The sequence below is a fragment of the Carcharodon carcharias genome, chromosome 22 (genome assembly GCF_017639515.1).
Source record: "Carcharodon carcharias isolate sCarCar2 chromosome 22, sCarCar2.pri, whole genome shotgun sequence".
Classification (NCBI taxonomy): Eukaryota; Metazoa; Chordata; class Chondrichthyes; order Lamniformes; family Lamnidae; genus Carcharodon; species Carcharodon carcharias.
The window spans coordinates 47170069-47193355 of record NC_054488.1 but is presented as its reverse complement, the minus strand read 5'-3'; the positions used below and the strand labels follow the sequence as shown (position 1 = coordinate 47193355).

At 43.5% G+C, this 23287-nt stretch overlaps 1 protein-coding gene across 5 annotated transcripts in view; it reads right to left on the bottom strand.

Annotated features, from left to right (window-relative positions):
* Window positions 1–23287, bottom strand: part of LOC121293600 (zinc transporter ZIP11-like) — a 647737-nt gene that overhangs the window by 602774 nt on the left and 21676 nt on the right. Inside the window, exon 3 of one of the 5 annotated variants that reach the window (XM_041216688.1) lies at window positions 17294–17565. The exons of the other annotated variants lie outside the window; for them this stretch is intronic. The gene's annotated coding sequence lies outside the window, so the exon portion shown is untranslated. The remainder of the gene's footprint in view (window positions 1–17293; window positions 17566–23287) is intronic. 5 annotated transcript variants of the gene reach the window in all.

Below are 23287 nucleotides of genomic sequence, written 5' to 3'. Positions count from 1 at the left end.
CCCCTGTTTAAGAAGGGAGTAAGGCAAAAGACGGGAAATTACAGGCCAATTAGCCTGACCTCGGTTGTTAAGATTTTAGAGTCCATTATTAAGGATGAGATTTCAGAATACTTGGAAGTGTTTTTTAAAATAGGGCAAAGTCAGCATGGTTTCATCAAGGGGAGGTCATGCCTGACAAATCTGTTAGAATTCTTTGAGGAGGTAACGAGTAGGTTAGACAAAGGAGAGCAAATAGATGTTATCTACTTGGACTTCCAGAAGGCCTTTGACAAGGTGCCGCACAGGAGGCTGCTAGGTAAGATAAGAGCCCATGGTGTTAGAGGCAAGGTACTAGCATGGATAGAAGATTGGCTGTCTGGCAGGAGGCAGAGAGTGAGGATAAGGGGGTCCTTCTCAGGATGGCGGCCGGTGACTAGTGGAGTTCCGCAGGGGTCAGTGTTGGGACCACAACTTTTCACTTTATACATTAATGATCTAGATGAAGGAACTCAGAGCATTCTGGCTAAGTTTGCAGATGAAACAAAGATAGGTGGAGGGACGGGTAGTATTGAGGAGGCAAGGAGGCTGCAGATGGATTTAGACAGGTTAGGAGAATGGGCAAAGAAGTAGCAGATGGAATACAACGTGAGGAAGTGTGAGGTCATGCACTTTGGTAGGAAGAATAGAGGCATAGACTATTTTCTAAATGGGGAAAAAATTCAGAAATCTGGAGTGCAAAGGGGCTTGGGAGTCCTAGTCCAGGATTCTCTTAAAGTTAACTTGCAGGTTGAGTCAGTAGTTAGGAAGGCAAATGCAATGTTGGCATTTATTTCGAGAGGACTAGAATATAAAAGCAGGGATGCGTTGCTGAGCCTTTATAAGGCTCTGGTCAGACCACATTTAGAATATTGAGAGCAATTTTGGGCCCCGTATCTCAGGAAGGATGTGCTGGCCCTGGAGAGGGTCCAGAGGAGGTTCACGAGAATTATCCCAGAAATGAAAGGCTTAACATATGAGGAACGTTTGAGGACTCTGGGTCTATACTCAATGGAGTTTAGAAGGTTGAGGGGGGATCTGATTGAAACTTACAGAATATTGAAAGGCCTGGATAGAGTGGACGTGGGGAAGATGTTTCCATTAGTAGGAGAGACTAGGACCCGAGGGCACAGCCTCAGAGTAAGGGGAAGACCTTTTAGAACAGAGATGAGGAGAAACTTCTTTAGCCAGAGAGTGGTGAATCTATGGAATTCATTGCCACAGAAGACTGTGGAGGCCAGGTCATTGAGTGTATTTAAGACCAATCTCATCATTATTTTTGAAGTGCCCGGTTATCACATCCTTTAGAATGGATTCTAGCATTTTCACTACAAGTGGTGTCAGGCTAGCAGCCCTGTCGTTCCCTGTTCTCTCTCTCCCTCCTTTCTTAAATAGTGGGGCTACATTTTCTACCTTCTACTTCACAAGCACCTTTTCAGAATCTATAGAATTTTGAAAGATTATCAACAATGCATCCACTATCGCTACAGCCACCCCTTTCAACACTCAGATATGGGTTATTAGGTCCAGGAGATTTATCAACTTTCAGTCCAATTAATATCTCCAGCACTACATTTTTACTATTACCAATTTCTTTCAGGTCCTAAATCTCACTAGTCACTTGGCTCCCCAATATTTCAAGGTGATTTTGTGTATCTCCCTCTATGAAGACAGACACAAAGTATTTCTTTAGTTTCTCTGCCATTTCCTTATTACCTATTATAAATTCTCCATTCTCTGCCTGTCATGGGCCCACATTGTCTTTACTAATCTTTTCCTTTTTACATTCCGATAGAAGCTTTTATAGTCCATTTTTATGTTCCTCGCTAGTTTACTTTCATATATTATGTTCTCTCTCTTTATCAATTCCTTGTTTCCCCTTTGCTGAATTTTAAAATTGTCCCAATCCTCATCGACTTACTACCTTTTTTGGCAGCTTTACATGCCTCTTCCTTTGATCTTTAACTTCTCTTGGTAGTGATGGCTGGATCACTTTTCTTGCTGACCTTTAGTGTCTTAACCTTGTTGCAAACGATGTATTAATTCTTTAAATGCTAGCCATTACCTGTCTACTGTCATACCTTTTAATGTATTTCCCCAATCGACCTCAGCCAACTTGTCCCTCATACCTTCGTAATTTCCTTTGTTTAGATTAAATACCCTAGTTTCAGATTGAGCTGCATCACTTTCAAACTTCATGTAAAATTCTACCAAATAATGGTCACTCTTCCCTGAAGGCTCCTTTACAATGAGATTATTAATTAGACCTTTCTCATTGCACAATACTAGATCTAAAATAGCCCACTCCCTAGTTGGTTCCTGAACATACTTTTCTAGAAAACTATCGTGTATACATTCCAGGAATTCATCATCCTCAGTTTTCATGCTAATTAGGTTTACCCAGGCTACTTATAGATTGAAGTCCCTATGATTACTGTGTTACCCTTGTTACATACACCACTAATTTCTCGATTTATACCATGCTCTACATTACTATTACTGCTATTTGGTGGCCTATAAACAACTCCCGCCAAAGTTTGCTGTTTTTTAGCTCCGCACAAACTGATTCAACATCTTGATCTTCCATTCTAAGATCCACTCTCACTAATCTACTGATCCCATCCTTTATTAACAATGCAACACCACCTCCTTTTCCTTTTTGCCTATCGTTCCTAAATTCTGAACACCTTTGAAGTTCCCAACCTTGATGACCCTGCAGTCATGTTTCTTTGATGGCAATTAGGTTATATCTGTTTACTTCTATTTGTGCCATCAATTCATCTATCTTGTTGTGAACGCTGCATGCATTCAGGTAGAGTGCCTTTAATTTTGCCTCTTCATTTTTACAATCTCTAGCCTTAACTGCTGGTGCATTTCAATATTTGTATGCTCTACCCCTTAGTGCTACGCTCCGATAACCATTTCCCCTTTTGCTATCCTGCTCCCTTACCTTCTCCTCTCTCTTAGTTTATCACACCTAAGCCCCAGAGAAAACACTGCTTGGTTGACAGTTCTGGCTGGCTGATCTATGTTATCAATTTCACAATGTTTATTTACACAAGATAAACAGGTTTCAAGTGCTTGCAGTTTCTGCCATTGATAGTTAAAGGGTCTCGATGATTGACACTTCTATTGGGCTGTAGTAAAAAAAAGATTTTTTTCAAGAAAGTGGAAAGTTATCAATGAATGACTTTTTTAAAAAGCTATTTTACAAATCCTACTGTCACTACAGGGTTCATTGCTTCTATACAGTGTTGAGTGAGTGAATGGGCATGGAAGTGCCATCGCTTGATGGGGGGGGGGGCGGGCATGAGGGGCCACAGGGATTGTTTGGGGGGCACTGCTTGGCCTTTTAAACAGCCCACCTCCGCACCCAGCAGCCTGTGTGGCTGCCTTCAAATTTTCTGCTGGGTTGACTGGCCTGACTACAGCTTGCACCTGCCCCCCACCCCCCACGATGAAAATCCCATGCTTGAAGCCACTTTCTCCAAGGGCATGCAGGCCAAGTCAGGAATCTTTCTGACTCGGATGAAAATCCAGCCCAATATTTTCAAATGCTCAATAAGCTTTTTAACCTAAAGCAATGATGATAAACTTGTGGCTCTATATGACATAAAATAAGGCAAAATATCCAAAAAATGTTAATATTTTCTAATAATATCACTTCGCTATGGTTATGAAGCACCGAATGGTGTCCTATAAAGCAACTAGTAGCATTCCTCCACCTTCGCTGCTTAATATCCACTTGCAGCGTCAAGTGGCGGGATAAAAACCCCTAACATCAAAGTTCTTGCAAGATGCCACATACCTGGTATCAAAAGTATGCTCCTCAGTGCTCAGCTTGACTGTGTTGGCCATGTGGTTTGCATGGAGGATTCCCACATGCCAAAGATGGTATCCTATAGCTAGTTAAGCACAGGAATCCGTACCATAGGATGTTCCAAACTTAGATACAAAGGCATTCTAAAAGCCAATGTCAAGATGGACCCCACAACATGGGTAAAATTAACCCTGGAGAAATCCAAATGGAGAAGTCTCTGTCATCAAGCAATCTCAACAATTGAGGAGGAGAGAGTCAGGTCCCTACAGGACAAGCAAAGCACACCACAAAGCCAGTGCCTTCACACATCCCTCCAATGGTGACTTCAAATGTAGTACCTTCAATCTGATCAACAAATTAAGATTTTATTTAACATCAGATATGAGGCAACAGCAACCTAGGCAGTGAACAGCTGGTCTCCTTGCTGAATGCTCATCCATCAAAGCGATGGGAGAATCCATCATCAATATTCTCAGTACACTTGCTGCAATTTGCCACATTGGTTGACAGCCATGGTTCAAGGGACAGCACTCCCACCTCCGAGTCAGGAGATTCTGGATTCAAGTCTCACTCTAGGGCTTGTGCACAAAAATGAAGGTTGGCACTCCAATGCCGTCCTAAGGGAGTGCTGTACGGTCAGAGGTGCCGAGTTTCAGGTGAGGCTTTAACCAAAGTCCCTTCTACCCTCTCAGTAAAAGATCCGATGGCACTAGCCGGGGAGTTTGCTGTGTGCCAATTGGCTACGGCACTTCACAAGTACTTCCTTGGCTAAAAAGTGCTTTGAGATACCTGTTGATCACGAAAGGCGCTATATAAATGCAAGTCTTTCTTTCCACATAGATAGGCAGCACATCACATTCCTGTATCAACATGCTATACCACGGAGGGCTAGAGCAATGCTCATACCCATCATTCCTCAAGTGCTGAGTTCCCTATCTCTGCCACAACCTCAATATTAGGAGGCAACCAAAGAGAGGGAGCGGGGCTCATTTATCACTTTGGCATCATCAAAAACCAGGGAGTAAGTTATCTGCTCACTCATCACGTTGCTTAATGGTACATTGTGATCTCAAACTTGAGGATTGGGTAGACGATGCTCACTTATCACAGCAGATCCATGTGAACTGCTAGACTTTTCGATGCCAGTGTTATTGTAACTGGTTATATTTTAATATCTGCTGCTATTTCTCCATTACACATTTCTCAGAAATGGCTTCTTGATTCTGCAGGGGAGTACACACCATTCAAATCTTACTGTCCACATTTATGATAAAACGTTGGCAGGTTTCAGCTGGGCTGATACATCTGAAGCATACTGCTTCACCTCAAATCAATTCATTAGTGGTTCATCTCTTCAACCTATCTAGGCCCCAGGCTCTGCAATTGCTTTCCTAAACTTCTCGACCTTCTTGTAGATGCTCCTTATGGCCTTCCTCTTTGACCAAGCTTCTGGTCACCTGTCCCAATGTGGTTCAGCATAAAACTTTGTTTGATAGTGCTCCCATGAAGTACCTCAGGACATTTTACTATGCTAACAATGCTCATATAAATGCAAGATGGCAGTGTTGGTATTGCCGCCATGGAGTTAGCTCCAAAGTGCCAGCCTCAGGATCTCAATGGCGTGACAATCAACCTCAATCAAGACATTGCCAAAACAAGTTTATTTATCAAATTGGGTTGTATTTTACTCAAAGGCTTGACCTATAATGAACCAAGATACTGAAGAGCAGTGATGACCAACAACTGCAGTACTTAAGATCAGCCCGCTTCCCCTCCTCAACCCCAAAAATGTGATGCTCCTCAAGCTTCAGTGGCTGTGGTTCCTGGTAGATAAGCTTACAACACCAATAATTGCAGGAAATTTGCAATCAAATTTCCTGTGTTCTCACATAGTGAAAACTGCTCAAAGGCAAAAAGGTCTGAGTGGTGAGAAGTGTAAACATATCCAACTGGCAGCTTATCCATTAACTGGGCAGCTAGCCTGGAGAGCTTGCATTAAGGTAGTGAAATCGGACATTGCTAAGCAATTTTATATTTAATTAAATGCACCAAAAGTTGTGTTCAATTAATGCAGGAAATCGTTTGGCTTTCAAACATTATTAAATTTCAGCATAAGGCAATGGAATCAATTATGTGTGATTTATTACCCTGTAAAGAAGCACTGCATTATGTACCTGAGAGAAGAAAGAAAACACGGTGAATCATGCTTTATGCTTCACATCTCAACACGAGAAGAGTTCTATGCTGTTCCCAACCATACCACACCCTTTGTTATAGTTTGGATGACAGACACTGCCTTGCACAGCACCCAGTATGAAAACCAATGGTATCTTACGGTGCTAACCTATCTTGAACTGCTGCAGTAAGTTTGCACACTCCAACACAAAGCACAGCCTGGTTCTGCTGAAGACATGGACCTGTTGAACATCTGAAAAAGAGTCCAGGCACCACGCACTGCAGCAGTCCAAGTTTTAAACCGGGGAGTAAGCATGCAATCTTCATGCCTACGCTCCCATAAGCTGAGAACTTAGCTCTCCACCAAGTACTTGGACGTGTGAGTCACTCCACAGTTATACAATTGCACAATTATGGTCAGCACTGATCTCCCTCCAACTCCAAAGCAGATATCCAAAATGGAAGCAGCACCACAGTAAGTCACATATTCCTCACTGTCCTCAGGGAACCAAATGTAAAGCCACGGGTACATATTCTTATTCCAAAAGAAACAGTATCTATTATAAAAACAAAAATAAAAACAAAAAAACTGCGGATGCTGGAAATCCAAAACAAAAACAGAATTACCTGGAAAAACTCAGCAGGTCTGGCAGCATCGGCAAAGAAGAAAAGAGTTGACGTTTCAAGTCCTCATGAACCTTCGACAGAACTTGAGTGAGTCCAAGAAAGAGTTGAAATATAAGCTGGTTTAAGGTGTGTGTGTGTGTGTGTGTGTGTGTGTGTGTGTGTGTGTGTGTGTGTGTGGGGTGGGGGGGGGGCGGGGGAGAGAAGTGGAGGGGGTTGGTGTGGTTGTAGGGACAAACAAGCAGTGACAGAAGCAGATCATCAAAAGATGTCACAAACAATAGAACAAAAGAACACATAGGTGTTAAAGTTGGTGATATTATCTAAACGAATGTGCTAATTAAGAATGGGTGGTAGGGCACTCAAGGTATAGCTCTAGTGGGGGTGGGGGGAGCATAAAAGATTTAAAAATATTTAAAAATAATGGAAATAGGTGGGAAAAGAAAAATCTAAATAATTTATTGGAAAAAACAAAAGGAAGGGGGGAACAGAAAGGGGGTGGGGTCCTCAGGGAGTCCTCAGGGTGAAATATTCCATGTGCTGAAATCTTAGCTTAGAATTTGATATCATGCTCGACTGGTTAAGATAGCTCAGACTTTCTTTAAAAAAGTTAATGATGTTAGGGCAGGATGTCTCACTAAATATCAAACATCCAATCTTCTTCCACTGAACCCCTCAGACAGAAGACCTAAAAACCACAAACTACTCTCAGCCAATAAAATTAAGATCTGTATCACTGCTTCTATTTACCCCTCTCTTGACTATTCAGTTATTGAAAGTAATGTTCAGAAACACTTAATTATAACCCTCCTATCATCCCAACACGCATGTAACTCCTAACTCAACTCAAAGTGGATCTCCAATTTTCTGAGGCAAACTGCTTGCATATGAGTTAGCAGACAACAATTATTTGAATAACTACGCAGGGCTATACTTGCACTTCTCACTACTGCTACAGAGTAACTTCAGTCTGAACACTATCAAATGCAGATCCCTAGGAAGGACATAAATATTTGTCTCTGGAGTTTTCAGTGCAATTCACCATCCCCTGAATTGTTTGCCTCAAGCTAAAAAAAGATGCCAATCAGATTAAAATATTGATAAAGGGGTCTTCAGCATGGTGTTATGCCTCAGACATGACCCCTCAAGGCTGATCATCGCTTTACTTACTGTGTAGCTCATTCAGTTTTTTTTGAAATAAAAATTACGTTCTGGTTCTACAATGGATTTTAAGACAAAACTTGAATAAAAATGTTGACTTTTAAAAGATACAACTAAGTTAATTTGCCAAGTAATTAGGCAAGGAAGCTTGTCTGTCAGCAAAGCATATCAAAAAAATCACCTCTCTTAATGAGGGCAAACAAACAGGAGTAGGCCGTACTCAAGCCTCTATGCGCCATCTAATTAGATCACGGCTGATCTGCGTCTAAATTCCTGTTTCCTACCTTTGTTCCATATCCTAACACAAAAACTACAGGTCTCACTCCTGAGAATTTCAATTGACGAAGCACCTACAGTAATTTTTGGGGAGCAATTAACATGTTTCCATCATCTTTCGTGTGAAAAGGGTTAGTCATTAAGCTTCTAAATGGCCTAGCCCTAATTTTAAGATTACGCCTTCTTATTCTCGATTCCCGAACTAGAGGGAATAATTTCTCTGTATCAATCCTGTTCAATATTACATCGAATGTTTTTTTTTAATTCTTTCATGGGATATCGGCATAACTGGCTAGGCCAACATTTATTGCCCATCCCTAAGGTATGGCACAGAAAGAGGTGAATTGGCCCAACCGGTCCAAACCAATGTTTGTGCTCCACACAAGTCTCCTCCCACCCTAATTTATCCTACCCCATCGGCATATCCTTCTGTTCCTTGCTCCCTATGTTTCTTGTTTTAGTTCAGGCTTGTCCAACCTTTTCACGTCGGGGACCACATTTGAATTTTTTTCTCACTCAAGGGGCCATTGAGCAAACTTCAGCAGGATGAAGTTTGGCACAATGTCAAATATCAATTTTTGAAAATATCATTGTCAAAGCAATAAATTGATGATTTAAAAAAAGAGAAGTTAATAAAAATGACCATTAAAAAGTGTCAAGCAGCAGATACAACTTTTTTTTGCCTTTTCACTTAAGAGGCAGATCTGGAGAAACAGACTAGACCCCGAGTCCTGGCCACCAGGGAAAGGGTGGGGACCAGGGCCAAGCTAAGGAGTTGCATTTAACCAGCAGTGACCTTGCGTTTGCCTCTGGTGGCACACGCTCCATGCTGACCTCAGTGGGTTTTATGTTTTTGGTTATCCGGTTCGCTTTGTCCAGTGGACACGAGCTGCGCCCCTGATATTAACACATTAGTTGGTGCTTGAAACAAAATAGGCAGAGAGGCCAATTAACTGAACTGTGGTTTATTGGAACTAAGAACAGAGCACTAACATGTTGTATGCTACTTCAATCACCTCCAGCTCTGGACTTAGTTACCAAAGTAGCCCGCGCTATGTAGTGATTGGTCAATATAGTCACATGCTCAATTAACCACATTCTCTTAAAGGTACACAGCACTCCACTTTACCACAGTGGAATTCATACGAAAGCAGGGGTCAGAATCAGATTGCCTTTCAGCCTGGGTTTTCCTCCTATCCTGGACTGCTTTGTGGATAGGTTTTTGGGAAGGGAGGAGGAAGGGGGAAAGTGTGTGCATGTCCCCGACTCACTCCTACTCTCAGGGTTCTCACGCTGACACAGGCTTGCTCATCCGCTAACACAGACTCGCACATGCACTCACACAGATCACTGACTCATACACTCCCCACTCGGGCCCAGGACGTTTAGACATCTTACCGCCAAGGAGGTATCCGGGGCGGTGTGAAGAGACAGGCTTCCTCACTCCACCTGTCGGAGACTCCTGCTGCCCCAGGCATGAGTTATTGTTACCACTCCGCTGCTCCTCGTGGCATCCCTGCTTCACTCCCACCATCTTAACCCCTGTGATCCTTTCGGGGGGCCGGTGTCTGCGCTGGAGGGTGAAGGAGACAGGGGGAGACAGGGACAGAGACACTGAAAATGCAAGGGAAGCCTTCACAGTTCTCAGCACTCCCCCAATCAGACAGCTTTTCTTACACATTTGCAAACATTAGAAAGGAACAGCCTGTGATTGGAGGAGCAATTCCTTGCAGAATTCTTGTATTGGATTTACCTGTAATTTGAGCAGTGAGTCTGCGGGCCGGATACAGAGGCCCTCTATTGGACAAGCCTGTTGTAGTGGGTTCCACATTCAAATCATTCTCTGAGCAAAGAAGTTCCTCCTGAATTCTTAATTGAATTTATCAGTGACTATCTTATATTTACAACTCCTAGTTCTGGGCTCCCCACAAATGAAGACATCAATAGAGGAGCGATTAAAATCAAGGTAGCTTGTAGGCCAGAATAGGAGGGGCACAGATACCTCATAGGGTTGTAGAGCTTGAGAAAATTACAGAGATAAGGAGAGGAGCAGCCTAGGAGGGATTCAAGAAAAAGGATATGATTTTTAAGATCAAGATATTGTTGAACCAGGAGCCAATATAGGTCAGTGAGCGCAGGGGTGAACTAGACTTGGTGCGAATCAGGGCACTGACAGCAGAGTTTTGGACGATTGCAAGTTGACAGAAAGTGGAATGCCAGCCTGGGGTGTGTCGGAATAATCAAGTCAACCGAGCAATATGTTTGCTTTTCTTAAATCGCCTGGTTAACCGGTGTTACGGCTTTTAGTAATTTGTGTATCTGTGCTCCTGGAACACTTCGCTCCTCTATCCCATTCAGTCCCTTACTTTCCAGGGATGTGGTCCTTTCCTCTTCCGACCAAAATACACCAGCTCGCACTTGTCTGTATTGAAACTAATTTTCCAACTACACCCATTCTATGAGTATGTTAATGTCTGCTTGTACCTTAATCATTTTAAATAGCTTAATTAGATCACCCATCAACCATTTAAACTCACTCTACCTTCCCTCCGGGGGTGTGGGAGGGGGACAGGAAACAGGAGTCGGAACCCAGCTCCAGGGGAAACCGTCACTCTTTGGGATTTTCACACAGGCACCCTGGCGACTGGCATGGATGGAAACAAGTTTTCTTACCAATTATGGAGGGCAGGCAGGCTCTCGAAACTGGAGGGCCAATCAGAGGCCTTCCAGCTTGAGATCGGCAGCAGACTGCAATAAAGGGAAGTAAGTGTGAGGGTGTTTCAACTTGGGGGGCGGCCCCTGTGTCAACTTTTTTTAAACTTTTGAATAAAAAAATTGGTTCCCATAGCAAAGTCAGCACTGAGGGGGTGGTAGGGGGAGACCCTCTCCACAGGGCAGCCTGTAGGTGCTCTCGCTCCCAGCAGGCAAGAATGGCCTCTTGGCCTGCCTGGAGAATTGACATCCCAACCCCAGGCATGCACTAGGCACCTACTTCCAGGCAGTTAAACTGCCCCCCCACCAGCTCGGGAAAATTCCAGTTAGCCTCCTTTCATTGCAGTTAACAAAGTTCTTGACAAGCCTCACTAGCTACCTCCCTTGTGGCTGCGGGTAACTCTGATGGTGCCAAACCCACCTCAATAAAAATGGCCTACACCAGCGATGGGAACAGGAAACCGGCACACCGGCCAGCGTCTGTACATAACGTCCGCCTGAAAATCCTGCCTCAAGTTTGTGCAACCTGTCCTTGCAAATTAACTCTTGAAGCCCAGATATGTTCCATTGTTTATCAATTTTGCAAGAATATCAACTCTTTCTCACCAATGATGGGCAGGTCCACTTTGCACAAGGCTGTTACTCTGTTTCTGCAGTAAAATGGCTGTTGCATTCTACCTAATTTGAGAATTCCCACTGTATTCCAGGACAAACCCAAACACAGTGAAAGGCATTGTGCATCTAAAGCAGTGGGTGCCCAAATTGTAGAGAACCTGCATGTTGCCTAACAGCAAGAATTTGCGTATTTTCTACGGCTCTTTCCTTGTGATTATATGGGTACAAACATCATTAATATGAATAGTTATAAGCCAGTCATCCTCATATAAGCCTAAATGACTGGACAGTGTGATCAACTGGAACTAGTTATTGAAGAAACTAGTCATTTTGCTGAGGCTCATAACACACATGTTAATGTATCATTGTTGATTTTATAACCATAAAATATGCAGGACAAAAATAGCTCATCTTTGTGCACTTATTTTATTTGAAGAAAACATGCTCAGTACTTTTGTGACAACATCACAAGGCACACAAAAGGTGTGGTGTCCCAGGATTGTGAGAAAAGCCTTTGCGATACAAGGGCTTACAGTTTTACACTCAGGTAACAGATCTATGGCCACGGGCTTTACAGTCACTGGTTGGTTCATGGGCACTTCAGCCTAGGTTTTCCCAAATGGGAGCAATTTCTACCCAAATGATTCGAAGAAGGTCTCGTGCCGACACAAAAAGGTGCGCTGGTAGTCACCGGTTTCCTGGTGGCGGCTCATTATCTTAATTATGCGTGGCTTTAGCTGCAAATATGGATCTGTGCGGGCAGAACACAAAGTGGTGGGAATGAAAATTGAATCTTATGATTTCAAAGTGATGGCAAACCTCTGGTCCAGCGCTCCCTTTTAACAGCTGCAGAAATGGAGGTGGTGCTGCACAAACAGCACTGCCCTCTGTGCTGCTCTATAGTGCCACCACCACAGGTCATCCTCCGCTGTAGGCCAGCGAGGAAGGTGTACTCGGTTTCAGGCTGTAGCTGACTTTCATGCCCTTGACAGTCCTGTGCTGCATGGTAGCTCTAGGTATAGATGGCACAGTGCTGCAGCTGGCTTCTGTAAAACCCCAGATGCTCAAAAATGGTTCCCCTCCTTAGCCTGAGGCAGAAAATATGTTCCCAGTCAAGAAGCGCACCCTCAGTATTCTGCCATTGAAAGCTGTCCAAGACCAAGTACAACACACTGAAACGCAGTTGAAAAGCAACTGGCACTTAACAGCGCTTTTCATGTCACAAAATGTCTCAAGGTGCTTTACAAAACACCAAAAACACAAAAGCACGATCAAACAGACAAACCCTGAAGAGGCTTTGAAAATGGGCAGAGGTTCTGAGTGACAATTCCTGGGCACAGGTCGTGGTGGCTTCTACTCGGAGGGTGATGATGAATGGAAGGGGTAAAAGGAAAGAGGCAGATGTAAAGTAGGTCAGAGTTGCTGGAACAGTGGATGAATCCCAGGGAATTTGAAAAAAGGAAATTGCTAAGATAGATTGGAGGAAGGCTTTGAAAATTCAGGCAAAGATTTGAAAGACAATGTGCTAGGGGAAGGGAGCCAATGGAGGTCAGAGAAGAAAAGAGTTCAAGGGTGTTCAGGACTTTGTATGAAACAGGTTGGCAAGGGGCTGCATGGAAAAATCAAGGAATGGACATAACAAAAGTGTGTTCTGACCACAGCAGGTGTTAATTCCTGAGCAAACCAAATCCCAGAGGGAAACTTAGCTTATGGGCTATTCCCTTTTTTTGTATTCAGAAAATAAGAAGAAAACGTACTGATCTCAGCAGCAAGAAGTCCAGTAACACATCTGAGATTTTAAAAATTAGAAGTTAAAGATTAACAAGAAGAAAAGAAAACTTAATCACAAAAGATTACAGTTGCACTGTTAAAATCAGTCTAACAAGACATTCCCCTAAAAGACTTCCTATTTGATCAGACCTACGGGTAAACACCTTCCAGGCAACACTCCCTTAGAGATGTTAAACTATGAAAATCCAGTAATACTACCCAAGGCAAACCTTATCTAGCTTTAATAAAGGCATACTAGATGACCTCTTAAATTCTCTTCCACTCGGCTGTGCAAATCCAAGACTCCAGAACAAGACAGCTTTTTGCAGCACCAGACTTTTCTGGCTTGACTGGGTGGCTGATTCAAACTGCATCTTTTCCCAGCTTAAAGCTGTTCCAAGGAGACCTTCCTCAGTTAATCAACAACCAACCCCAACAGCTGACAGCCAACCCCCATGCTCTCTACAGTAACTCCAAAATACCTTCCCCCACCCCTTTCATCTCAAGTTCCATTATTCTCACACCTCTTTGAAACTCAAATCCTTCCAAATATTCATTATTTCATGTTTCTGTTTTGTTTCTGCTTTTGGGTCAATAAAATGTAGTATACCCTCCTCCGTTTACCCATGCTCGAAAGTTACTTTACCTTAAAATGAACTTATTAATCAGACAGTAAAGTGAAAACTTTTATAATCTGAATGGAATAGATTTTTGTAGTACTGATAATCAAAGCTCTCAATCCACTCACTGGACAAGAATGGTTCTATCCAAATCAGCAGAATAGTACCCAGTAATTTAGAATCTCTTAAAATGACTGACTAGTAAAGTATGAGGAGAACTGCATCCTGAACAGAACTAAGAGTTCAAATAATATAAAAGTTATCAAATCTGCTCATTAGACTGTTTTTCTACTCAAAGTCTTATTACTAATCTGCATTTGTAAGGGAGCAATTTGCTGAACTATTGCAGTAGAATAACGAGAGAATCTAACCATCTCCCCTTGATGTTCAACCCTTGATGTAACATCACTGAACACCCAATAACAACAAATTGGCATTACCAAGACTAGAAACTGAACTGGGCAATTATTTAAATACTGTGGCTACAAAAGCAGGTCAGAGGCTGGGAATTGTACAGTGAGTAACTCACCTCCTGACTCCCCAAAGCCTGTCTGCCATCTACAAGGCACAAGACAGGAGTGTGATAGAAAACTCTTCACTTGCCCCCACAAAACTCAAGAAGTTCAATACCATCCAGGACAAAGCAGCCCACTTGATTAGCGCCTCATCCACCACCTTAAACATCCACTCCCTCCACCACTAACACTCAGTGGCAGCAGTGTATACCATCAAAAGATTCCCTGCAGCAACTCACCAAGGCTCCTTCGACAGCACCTTCCAAACCTGCAACTTCTACCACTGAGAAGGACAATGGCAGCAGGTGCATGGGAACACCACTACCCATAAGTTCCCCTCCAAATCACGCACCATCCTGCTTTGGACCTATTTCACTGTTCCTTCACTACCGCTGGGTCAAAATTCTGGAACTCCCTCCCTAACAGCATGATGGGTGTACCTACACAACATGGGCTGCAGCAATTCAAGAGGGCCACTCAAGAGCAATTAGGAATGAATAACAAATACTGGCCTAGCCAGTGATGCCCACATCCTATGAAAGAAAAAATAAATAAAAGTGGGACTAATTAGACAGCTCCTTCAAAGAGCTATCACTGGCACAATGGGTTGAATGGCCACCTTCTGTGCTGTATGACTGTATTTTTAAAAATTGTATTACTCGGAATGTAACCTTACTGCCACAAAAACAAAAAGGTACAGCCATCAAACAGAATTTAAAAGAGAATGGCAGTTGAGCAAATCGAGCGGCATCCTTTATCAGATTGCATTGTTCCCCTTTCTTTCCGATGCTGATCAACCTGGTGGACGTTATCTAGTTTTTCATATTTTCAGTTCCCACGTTGGCTCTATACATTGCCTCAGCCTCCTGTGCAATGACATCAGTGTTTATAGGCATGTGAAATGAAACTCGACACAAAATAAATCACACAAGGTACCCATCAGGAGGCCAATGTTTGGCTACTCTCTTCACGGGAGACTCAGTGAGAGATCAACTCTCTTATGGAGATTGTTAATAAAACTGATTTAATCACAAAGCTCAAATCGCATCACAAACCACAGCAGCAAAGCTCGAGCAGCTTAAGCCTGTTAACTGAGCCTTAAAATTAGATTACTGCCTTAGAATCAATTACAATTACCCAGTATCATTCATATATGTATCAGAAAGTGAATTTTCATTTGATTTTTTTTTTGCCAGTGTGTCTTTGATTCGGTTGCTTGGCTGATTTTCAGCAATCTTTGGACCTGAAGTAATAAATGACAAAGGTCATTTCCAATTTTACTCTGCAGTTCCTCGAGATAAATTGGATCCAGTGGCAGGAACTCCGGTGTGCTTTCTACAACAGATAATAGGTGCCATGTCTCTCTGCTGTTCATTATTTTGGAGTGAGGGGTGTATCCTGTCAGACTGTAGAAAGAGGGTTCAGGTAGTATCACTGTCTACCATTTACAACTAAGAAGTGATAGAAATATCACCACACGCACTGACTTGCCAAGATGCCTGTTACGCCAAGAGCAAATGGTGAACCATCACATTCTGCCAAAAATAATTATCTTTTCTGAATTTTCCAGCTCATCACTTTCAACACAAAATAAAATAGGTAGTTAACCATCCCTGTAAGCATCCCTGTGTTAGAGAGAGACAATTGGTTACACATCTTGAGGGGCATCACTCCACATTAAGCATGGGGCAGGGTGAGCAAGCAGGTCCCAGGTCTTCCTCAGATGGAAAGGGGGAATTGACCCTGCCACTGTTGGTGTTATTCTGTTTTTGCTTGGTGTGTGTGTAACTCTTTCGAGTACAAACACATTTCCATCTATTCCTATTCAGATGAAGTTACATTGTTTCATACTTTGCCATTGTGAGATTTGAACTCTTGATTTTGGGGTTACAAGCCCAGTACCATAACCACTTGGCTATTTAAGCCAAGCCTTGGTGTTATTCTGAACCACACTCTAGCCATCAAGCCAAATGAACTGACCCACCCCCACAAAATGAAATACAGCTGCATAAGAGGCCCCCTGCCAGCTGAACCTCAGCCCTGGCCTCCCACATGGAAAATGAACAGGTGCCAAGACACCCTCTCAAGAGTCAAGCATCAGCCACCAACAGCAATGCCACACAGAGACAAGAGCCCGTAAACAGGAATCAGTGACCAGTGCCACAGGAGATGCACGAGTGTTTGAAAATATACTGAGTGCTGAATCCACCCCACACAAGTTTCTTGGAGGCTTTCAACAGAGCAGAATTAATGACCCCATTATCCCGGCAACACTATTCTTGAACACTGCAACAGCTGTCCCACAGACTGGCTTCATTTGAGCAGTAAGTGCCATTGTTTATAATCACATAAACGCATAATTCTACTCAGTTCCTTCAAATACTTGAAAGGCTGCAATCAAAACACAATTTATCGGAGGAAAGATGGAATCATTTGTAACACATACACATGTTAAATTTGGCCTCCTATATGTTTTACAGATTATAAAAATAATTCTTTGGCAATAAGTCACAGCGTGACAACACATCACAGGAAAATGTGTTGCAGCAAGTGGTTTAGATTGAAACAGGACCCTATTATCATAGATAAATTGCAAGCCAAATGTTCATAAAGTCAACTATGAAATTAAGCAGCCAGATGATAAAGTAAAAAGGGAGTTAAAGCAAAGGAAAAGAAACATATGCAAAGACTGAAACCAAAAATCATTAAGACTGGGCTGCAAAAGTATTTATGTATTAAATTCAGAATTACTGTAGGTAACAGATGTAATAATTTCTAAAGATGTAAGCCTTGAAATTCTGTTCCATTTTTTGGGGAACTTTTGTGCAAAACTGGAATAAGTATTCCTTGTAGCCAGGAAATTGGGGTATGAGCCATCTCCACCCCGAAAACAATTCCCAAAAATTCCACATGCGTGTCGAACCTCAATCAGCATATAACATAACAGTACCCCGACAACGCATGCCCAAATTTCCTGGTTTCACACTCACAATGCACTTGGGACAATTTAGAGTCGGAGATGCAAGACTCAGCTATTGCCACGTTCAATTCAAACAGGCAGAAGTGAACTGAGGTGTACTGAGGTGTTCGTGGCAGAATAACATGGGAGGAGTGGTTGATCAGGGCTGGTCTTGGCAATTGCTTTCTCGTTCTTCACTGACAATGCTCTTCATCATCAGCCTTCCCTGTCTTCACCATCCTCAGATGTCGAGAAACTATTTCCATCTTCTCCCTCCTCTTTCCCCATGTTGCTGAGATAGATCTGGAGGAAAGGAGGGGACAAGCTAAAAATTAGTGAGTATAACCCTCTCGAAATTACGGAGACAGAAGTGGGGGTGGAAACTTAGGGTTGTTTGCTGTTTCACAGGATGTGTAGATATACATTCACTATTCTGCTGCCAGCACCATGGCCCAACCATGTCATCTACCGCAGCAAGAGAAGACACCTCCCAATCACCTCTAACCCTACTTCTCCCCATCAACTCCCATGGACTCAATATTAGGCATGTCTCCTCCATCACCCTACCTCTTGTATCCAAGTTTCTCCTGCAAAAATACTGAATGCGCTAGAAAAAGACATTAAGGGCCCTCAGATGGCTTCCAAGAACTGATGCAAGAGGTGTGAAGGCACCACTCTGTTAAAGTTCAGGCTTATTATTAGGCTCTGCAACTGCATAAGTACCATTAAGGGAACTGGTACCCCGACAGCAAGATCCCTGGTTCAACCAGAGTGCAGTATGAAGGATTAGTTGTGAAACTCTTGGTTTTAAAGGGTAAAGAATTACTGGTTCTCAAGTAAGATAAGGGAGAGTAGCCATTGTCCAACCTTGGTGAGGTCACTGAACTTCTTGAGACACTGGTCTACAGTTCTGAGGGAGACAATCATTGACACCTTCCAGCAAATGGCACACGGCTTCCTTTTTCTGGTGTTTACTCCCACACAGAATCCTCAGAGTGATTGACAGTCAACCACTTCTTGTGCTCTTCCTTGCACAGCCCACAGCCTTTCTTTGGTGCCTGTGCCACAGTCAACCAGCGGAAAATGTTCCTGACGCGCTTGCCAGCGGAGCTATCCAGCAGGGACCTCAGCGGTCCCAGCATTTTCCTACCTGCTTGCTAGCACCAAAACCCTTGCAGCAGACTTGGCTTTATTTTTTAAACAAAAGGCTGTACTGTTTCCAGCAACGTCAACATGCTGAGCAGCATTTTGGAAGGGGTGCAGAAGTGGGAATGGAGAGGAGCAGGCCCCCAATTTCTTGCCACTGGTCAGTGTGCCAGTTTGCCAGCATGTTCGCACCGCAAGGCCATTTTTCAAGAGGCTGGTTGGGAGGGTGCCAACAGCTACCTCCCCACAAGCAGGTAGCCAATTAAGCCCCTTCAAGGGGCTGAACAAGGCTACTGTGCAGATGCCAACTGGAATTTTCCAGTCAGCTGGCCACATCCCCCCCCTCACCCACCCAGTGAGGTCAAGACATGGCCCAGTGATGGGAGGGGACCACCTAGTGTCAGACCTGGAGGTGGGGGTTGGAGGCAACTCCATTTATCACTTTTAACATCCCCATTGACAGCCTGGCAGCTGTGGTCACTTTTCATTTTTTGGTTTTTAAAGGACTCTTCCAAAGGTGTCTCAAGCTTGAGGTGCCCACTTAGCTACTGGCAGCTCCCACCTCTGGCATTGCTGGAGGGCCTTATCTTGGCCCTTCAGCCTCAGGAGCCTACCCACCCATTAATTGGGATGGTGAGTGCACATCCTAGCCACTAATTGGCCTACTTGTTAAAAATCGCATCAGCACCGGGATTAGGAAATTCACCAAACTTTGGGCACCTGACCCCAGAACGAACATTCAGCCACAGTCTGTTTCACCACAGGGTGTCTGCTGGAGATCCTCCAACAGATATGCAAATAATCTGACACATAGGGCAACATTTTCCCCCCCATCAATGGAGGAGGTGCGGAAGCAGGTGTGAGCGGGTGCCCCTCTGATCGGCGCCATGCCCTCATTTTTCATGGCCGGGCCAATTAATGCCCGCCCAGCGTGACGTCTGCACTGAAGCGCTTTGCACTTCCTGTGCAGGCGCGGGGGAGGAGGGGAGGGGTGAAATGCCAAATGCAGAAGTCCGCTCCTTGGCTAAGAGACTAAGTGCTGCCTCAGGGAGATCAGTTCCCAAAGTGAAAAAGTTATTCTGTAGAAAATTTCCTTTACCATCCATGTCCCCTCGTGTGACAACGTCACATGAGCTGGGTCATAGATATAACTTTAAATAAAAGTGAATCCTAATTTTTTAATTCAGTCATGAGACCTCATCCTGCCCGTGGATGAGGTTTCATGCTTTTTCAGGTGGCCGCCAGCACTCCCGACCTGCCCACCAACTTTAAGGTTGGACGGGCAGGTCTTCTAATTGGTTTAATTGTTTTTTTGAATCGCCTCAATCAGCCGTTGACAGGTTGGCGGGCGCACAGCTGACTCGGCTGCCTACCTGAAAATGCAAATGACGTGGGATGACATTTGGAGTTCTGGCCGACATCATTCCTCGTCATTTTATGTGTCAGCGAGCGGGCCCTGCCCCTGCTCGCCAAAGGGAAAATTCTTCCCATAAAGTTCTAGTGAATTCAGCTCTCAACAGCTGCAACTCTGGATGCATTGGCACAGTTCAGGCATAACCCACAGTGTGGGCCATCGGAGCCATGGGGTTTAATTTAGGATCTGACACACAATGCCAAAAACATCATGCAGAAAATTCAACAACATGCATGGGCATTTCAAAGTAAAAACCTCCCTCAGATTTTGAAAATGTCACCAATATATTAGTTCCCCTCATCAGTCTTCCTAGGCTTCACTCAGGTTGGGAAGCTCAACAGCTGAGTTCCAAAGTCAGTGTCAGAAGATCGTGGATTCGAACTCTGCCAGAGTTCTTTCAACCTTCTAAAGTAGGCAAAATATTATGTCTTATGAAGGATTTTTTTTTTTTACACTGCATTAATAAGAGATTCGATGTTGTATCAGTTCAAAGGTAAATGAAACTCTGTAAACTATTGCTACTTAATTTTGTGGAGGTCATTTGGCACAGTGGATAGCATCCCTACCTCTGAGCCAGAAGCTTCAGGTTCAAGTCCCACCTTAGGTCTTAATGGCCAAGGAAGGGGAGTTCGTAACACAGCCAAACAGATCAATTATCCACCTGCAAATCCTTCCAATCCACACCAATGGCAGGAGATGAGAGCAGGAGAGATTCCTTTCCCCTCCTTCCAAAGAAATAGAACTATTTACAATACATGTTCATGGTTTAGTTACCGTTACATAAAGTGTAATGAACTGATGGATCTATGAGTCTCTGAAGCACAGAGGTAATCTTCTGGTACACCCAGATCTCATAATGGGAACCTTGTCTGGAGGTTTCTTTAATGCTCTCAGTGATCTGTGGGATTGTCATTCTTGGGACGTTGCTCCTTGTGGCGTTCGGGATCTTGTCCTCAATGCAACAGGACTGTAAGTGGTTGAGGAGCTGGAATGTGTCTGATTTGTCCTCGGTCATGCTTCACTGTTGCGCCTTTGTGTGTAATAACTTCATAGGACCTTGATTCCGAACAAATCCTTGTCACCTTGGCTGGTTGCGACGTGCCTTCTATGGGATCCTGGATGTGAATTTGTTGTCCCAGCTGTAAATTTGGTGATTCTGTAACTGCATTTTTATTGTGTACATTGGTCATCTTCTCTTGCAGTTTTAAAAGTTGCTCTCTAGTTTCCTGGAGAATAAAACAGGTTAGAGAGAGTTGATTGATAGGCAATCGTCTGCCAAACATGAGCTCTGTCGGTGATGGAATAGCTGCACTTATAGGTGTCGCTCTCAGATGTAACATTGCAATGAGTAGATCTTGCTTGGTCTGTCTATATTTGAGAATTAGGGATTTCACCATGCTAATCATCCATCCAACTTGACCATTCAATCCAGGATAATGATAAGTAGTAACGTGATCGATATTCCACTTCTCACACATATCCTGAAATGGCTTACCAATTAATTGTGTAATGATCTCTCTAGGTGTACCAAATAAACTGAGAATAGCATTTAGTGTGTGTGACAGTTGTACTTGACGTACTGTGCAATTGTCTAATAATTGGGTACTTAGTAAAGCAGTCGACGATGACGATGAAGTCAGCACCATGGACATGAAAGAGGTCAGATGAAATTTTGGACCATGAATGCGGAGGAACTTCCATGTGGAATTGGTGGTTCTTTGTGCTGACTTGGCATGTGCTCTTGACATGCCTCGCACTTCTTGACGACAACTTCAATGCCATTGTTCATACCTGGCCAATAGAACTGTCTCCCTTGCGAGCCTTCTTGTCCAATCTATGCCCCTGTGAGAGTGATGAAGTTGTTGAAGAATATCGGGCCACAAAGATTCCAGTTTGATGACCTGCCTGCCTTTAAAAATGACTCTCCAGGATGCCTTGATCTTCCCAGTAAGGCCAAAACAGTCTCATGTGTTCATGGACATGCTGAATTAAATCAGGCCATCCTTCAACTATGGTTTTCCACAGCTTCTGTAGTGTAGAATCTTTTGTTATTGTTCTTGTAGCTGCTGGCATTTGTACTGTGCTAAATGTACCAGGTCAAATGACAGACTGGCATTCCCCTGCAAGTGTATTGTTGCAGCTCCCTTGTAACGGCCAATTTTGTCAAAATATTCTGGATATTTTGACGTTGTGTCGTGAACTAAGGTGATAGGAGTAGTTTCTGAGGTTGATCTGCCATAAGAGACCTAACTGATTCTATGGATTGTCACTAATGTGAGGTAACAGCATGCTGGTAGACCTGCGGTCTTCCAGCCTTTAGTTTCCATGATGTGGAACATCTATGACACCCAGGAAAATTGACTGTATTTACACTCCAGGACTATGGATCCTGCACATGGAATTAGTAAACCGTTGTGTGCCAAAAGCTACACAGTAGTAGGTATCATCATGGCCTTCCATGTGTGTGGATACATGCCTTTTAGAATTCACAGAGGTAAAATGTTGACACTTGCCCCTGTGTCAATCTTGGCCAATGACGAATAGTTACCAACTTTCTTAGGGCAGATAATTTGAACCTTGGCAAACACTTTGGACAGTCTGACAACATCTATGTTTTCCACAAGACCGAAGGTGCGAAATGTGTACTCATCACTCTTCGTCTCATCATCAAGTTTTGGTTTGTCAGTCACCTCAAGTATGTTTCTGAGAGGATACCATATGGCCATTCTTACTGCTTGATTGTGCACCGTTCATTTGGATCAGTGCACGGCTCTTTGTATCTGCATCAGCCTTTGCTCTAGTGCACTGCCTTTGCCAATGGTCCTTTCTGCCACACTCCTTGCAGAATTGATAGAAAGCTGGACATTTCCTTGGTGCATGTAGAGGGCCACACCTTCCACATGTCTTGCTAGGTTTGGGTGTTCCAATGAATGTGTTAACAACTGGGGTTGTACTTAGGACCTGTCAGCTTTGCCGACCTCCGAGGATTGCTTTGTACTTAAGTCCATCCTTGAGTGGCTCTTTGATGTTATACGTTTTGGGCTTCTCTAGCAGATCTCTTCGGCATGCTTCCATGGGAGTGGATGCAATCACCAACTCAACAATTCAGTCTGCTAGCTCTGCGTTTGAAAAATCACATTACGTACCCTTTTCTCTGCATCTGCTGGCAAAGGCATATTATAACAAAAATGATACAATCACTGCTCGGAGTGGTCTGAACTTTTTCCAATCAACATATTCAGCAATAAGAGATGGCTTCCTTCATATTTTCGCATTATACTGAAACCAGAACTGGTCTCACCTCAGGGATTCACAGAGTCATGAACATGCACCTGTTCTCAAACAAATAAATGTAGCTTGGCAGTTGTTCAGTAATTGGAGATTAATATGCTGTCACATTCTGACTGGCATGATCAATGTACCTGGTGGAGCCACTGGGAGTAAAGGCTATTGAGAACTGACCAC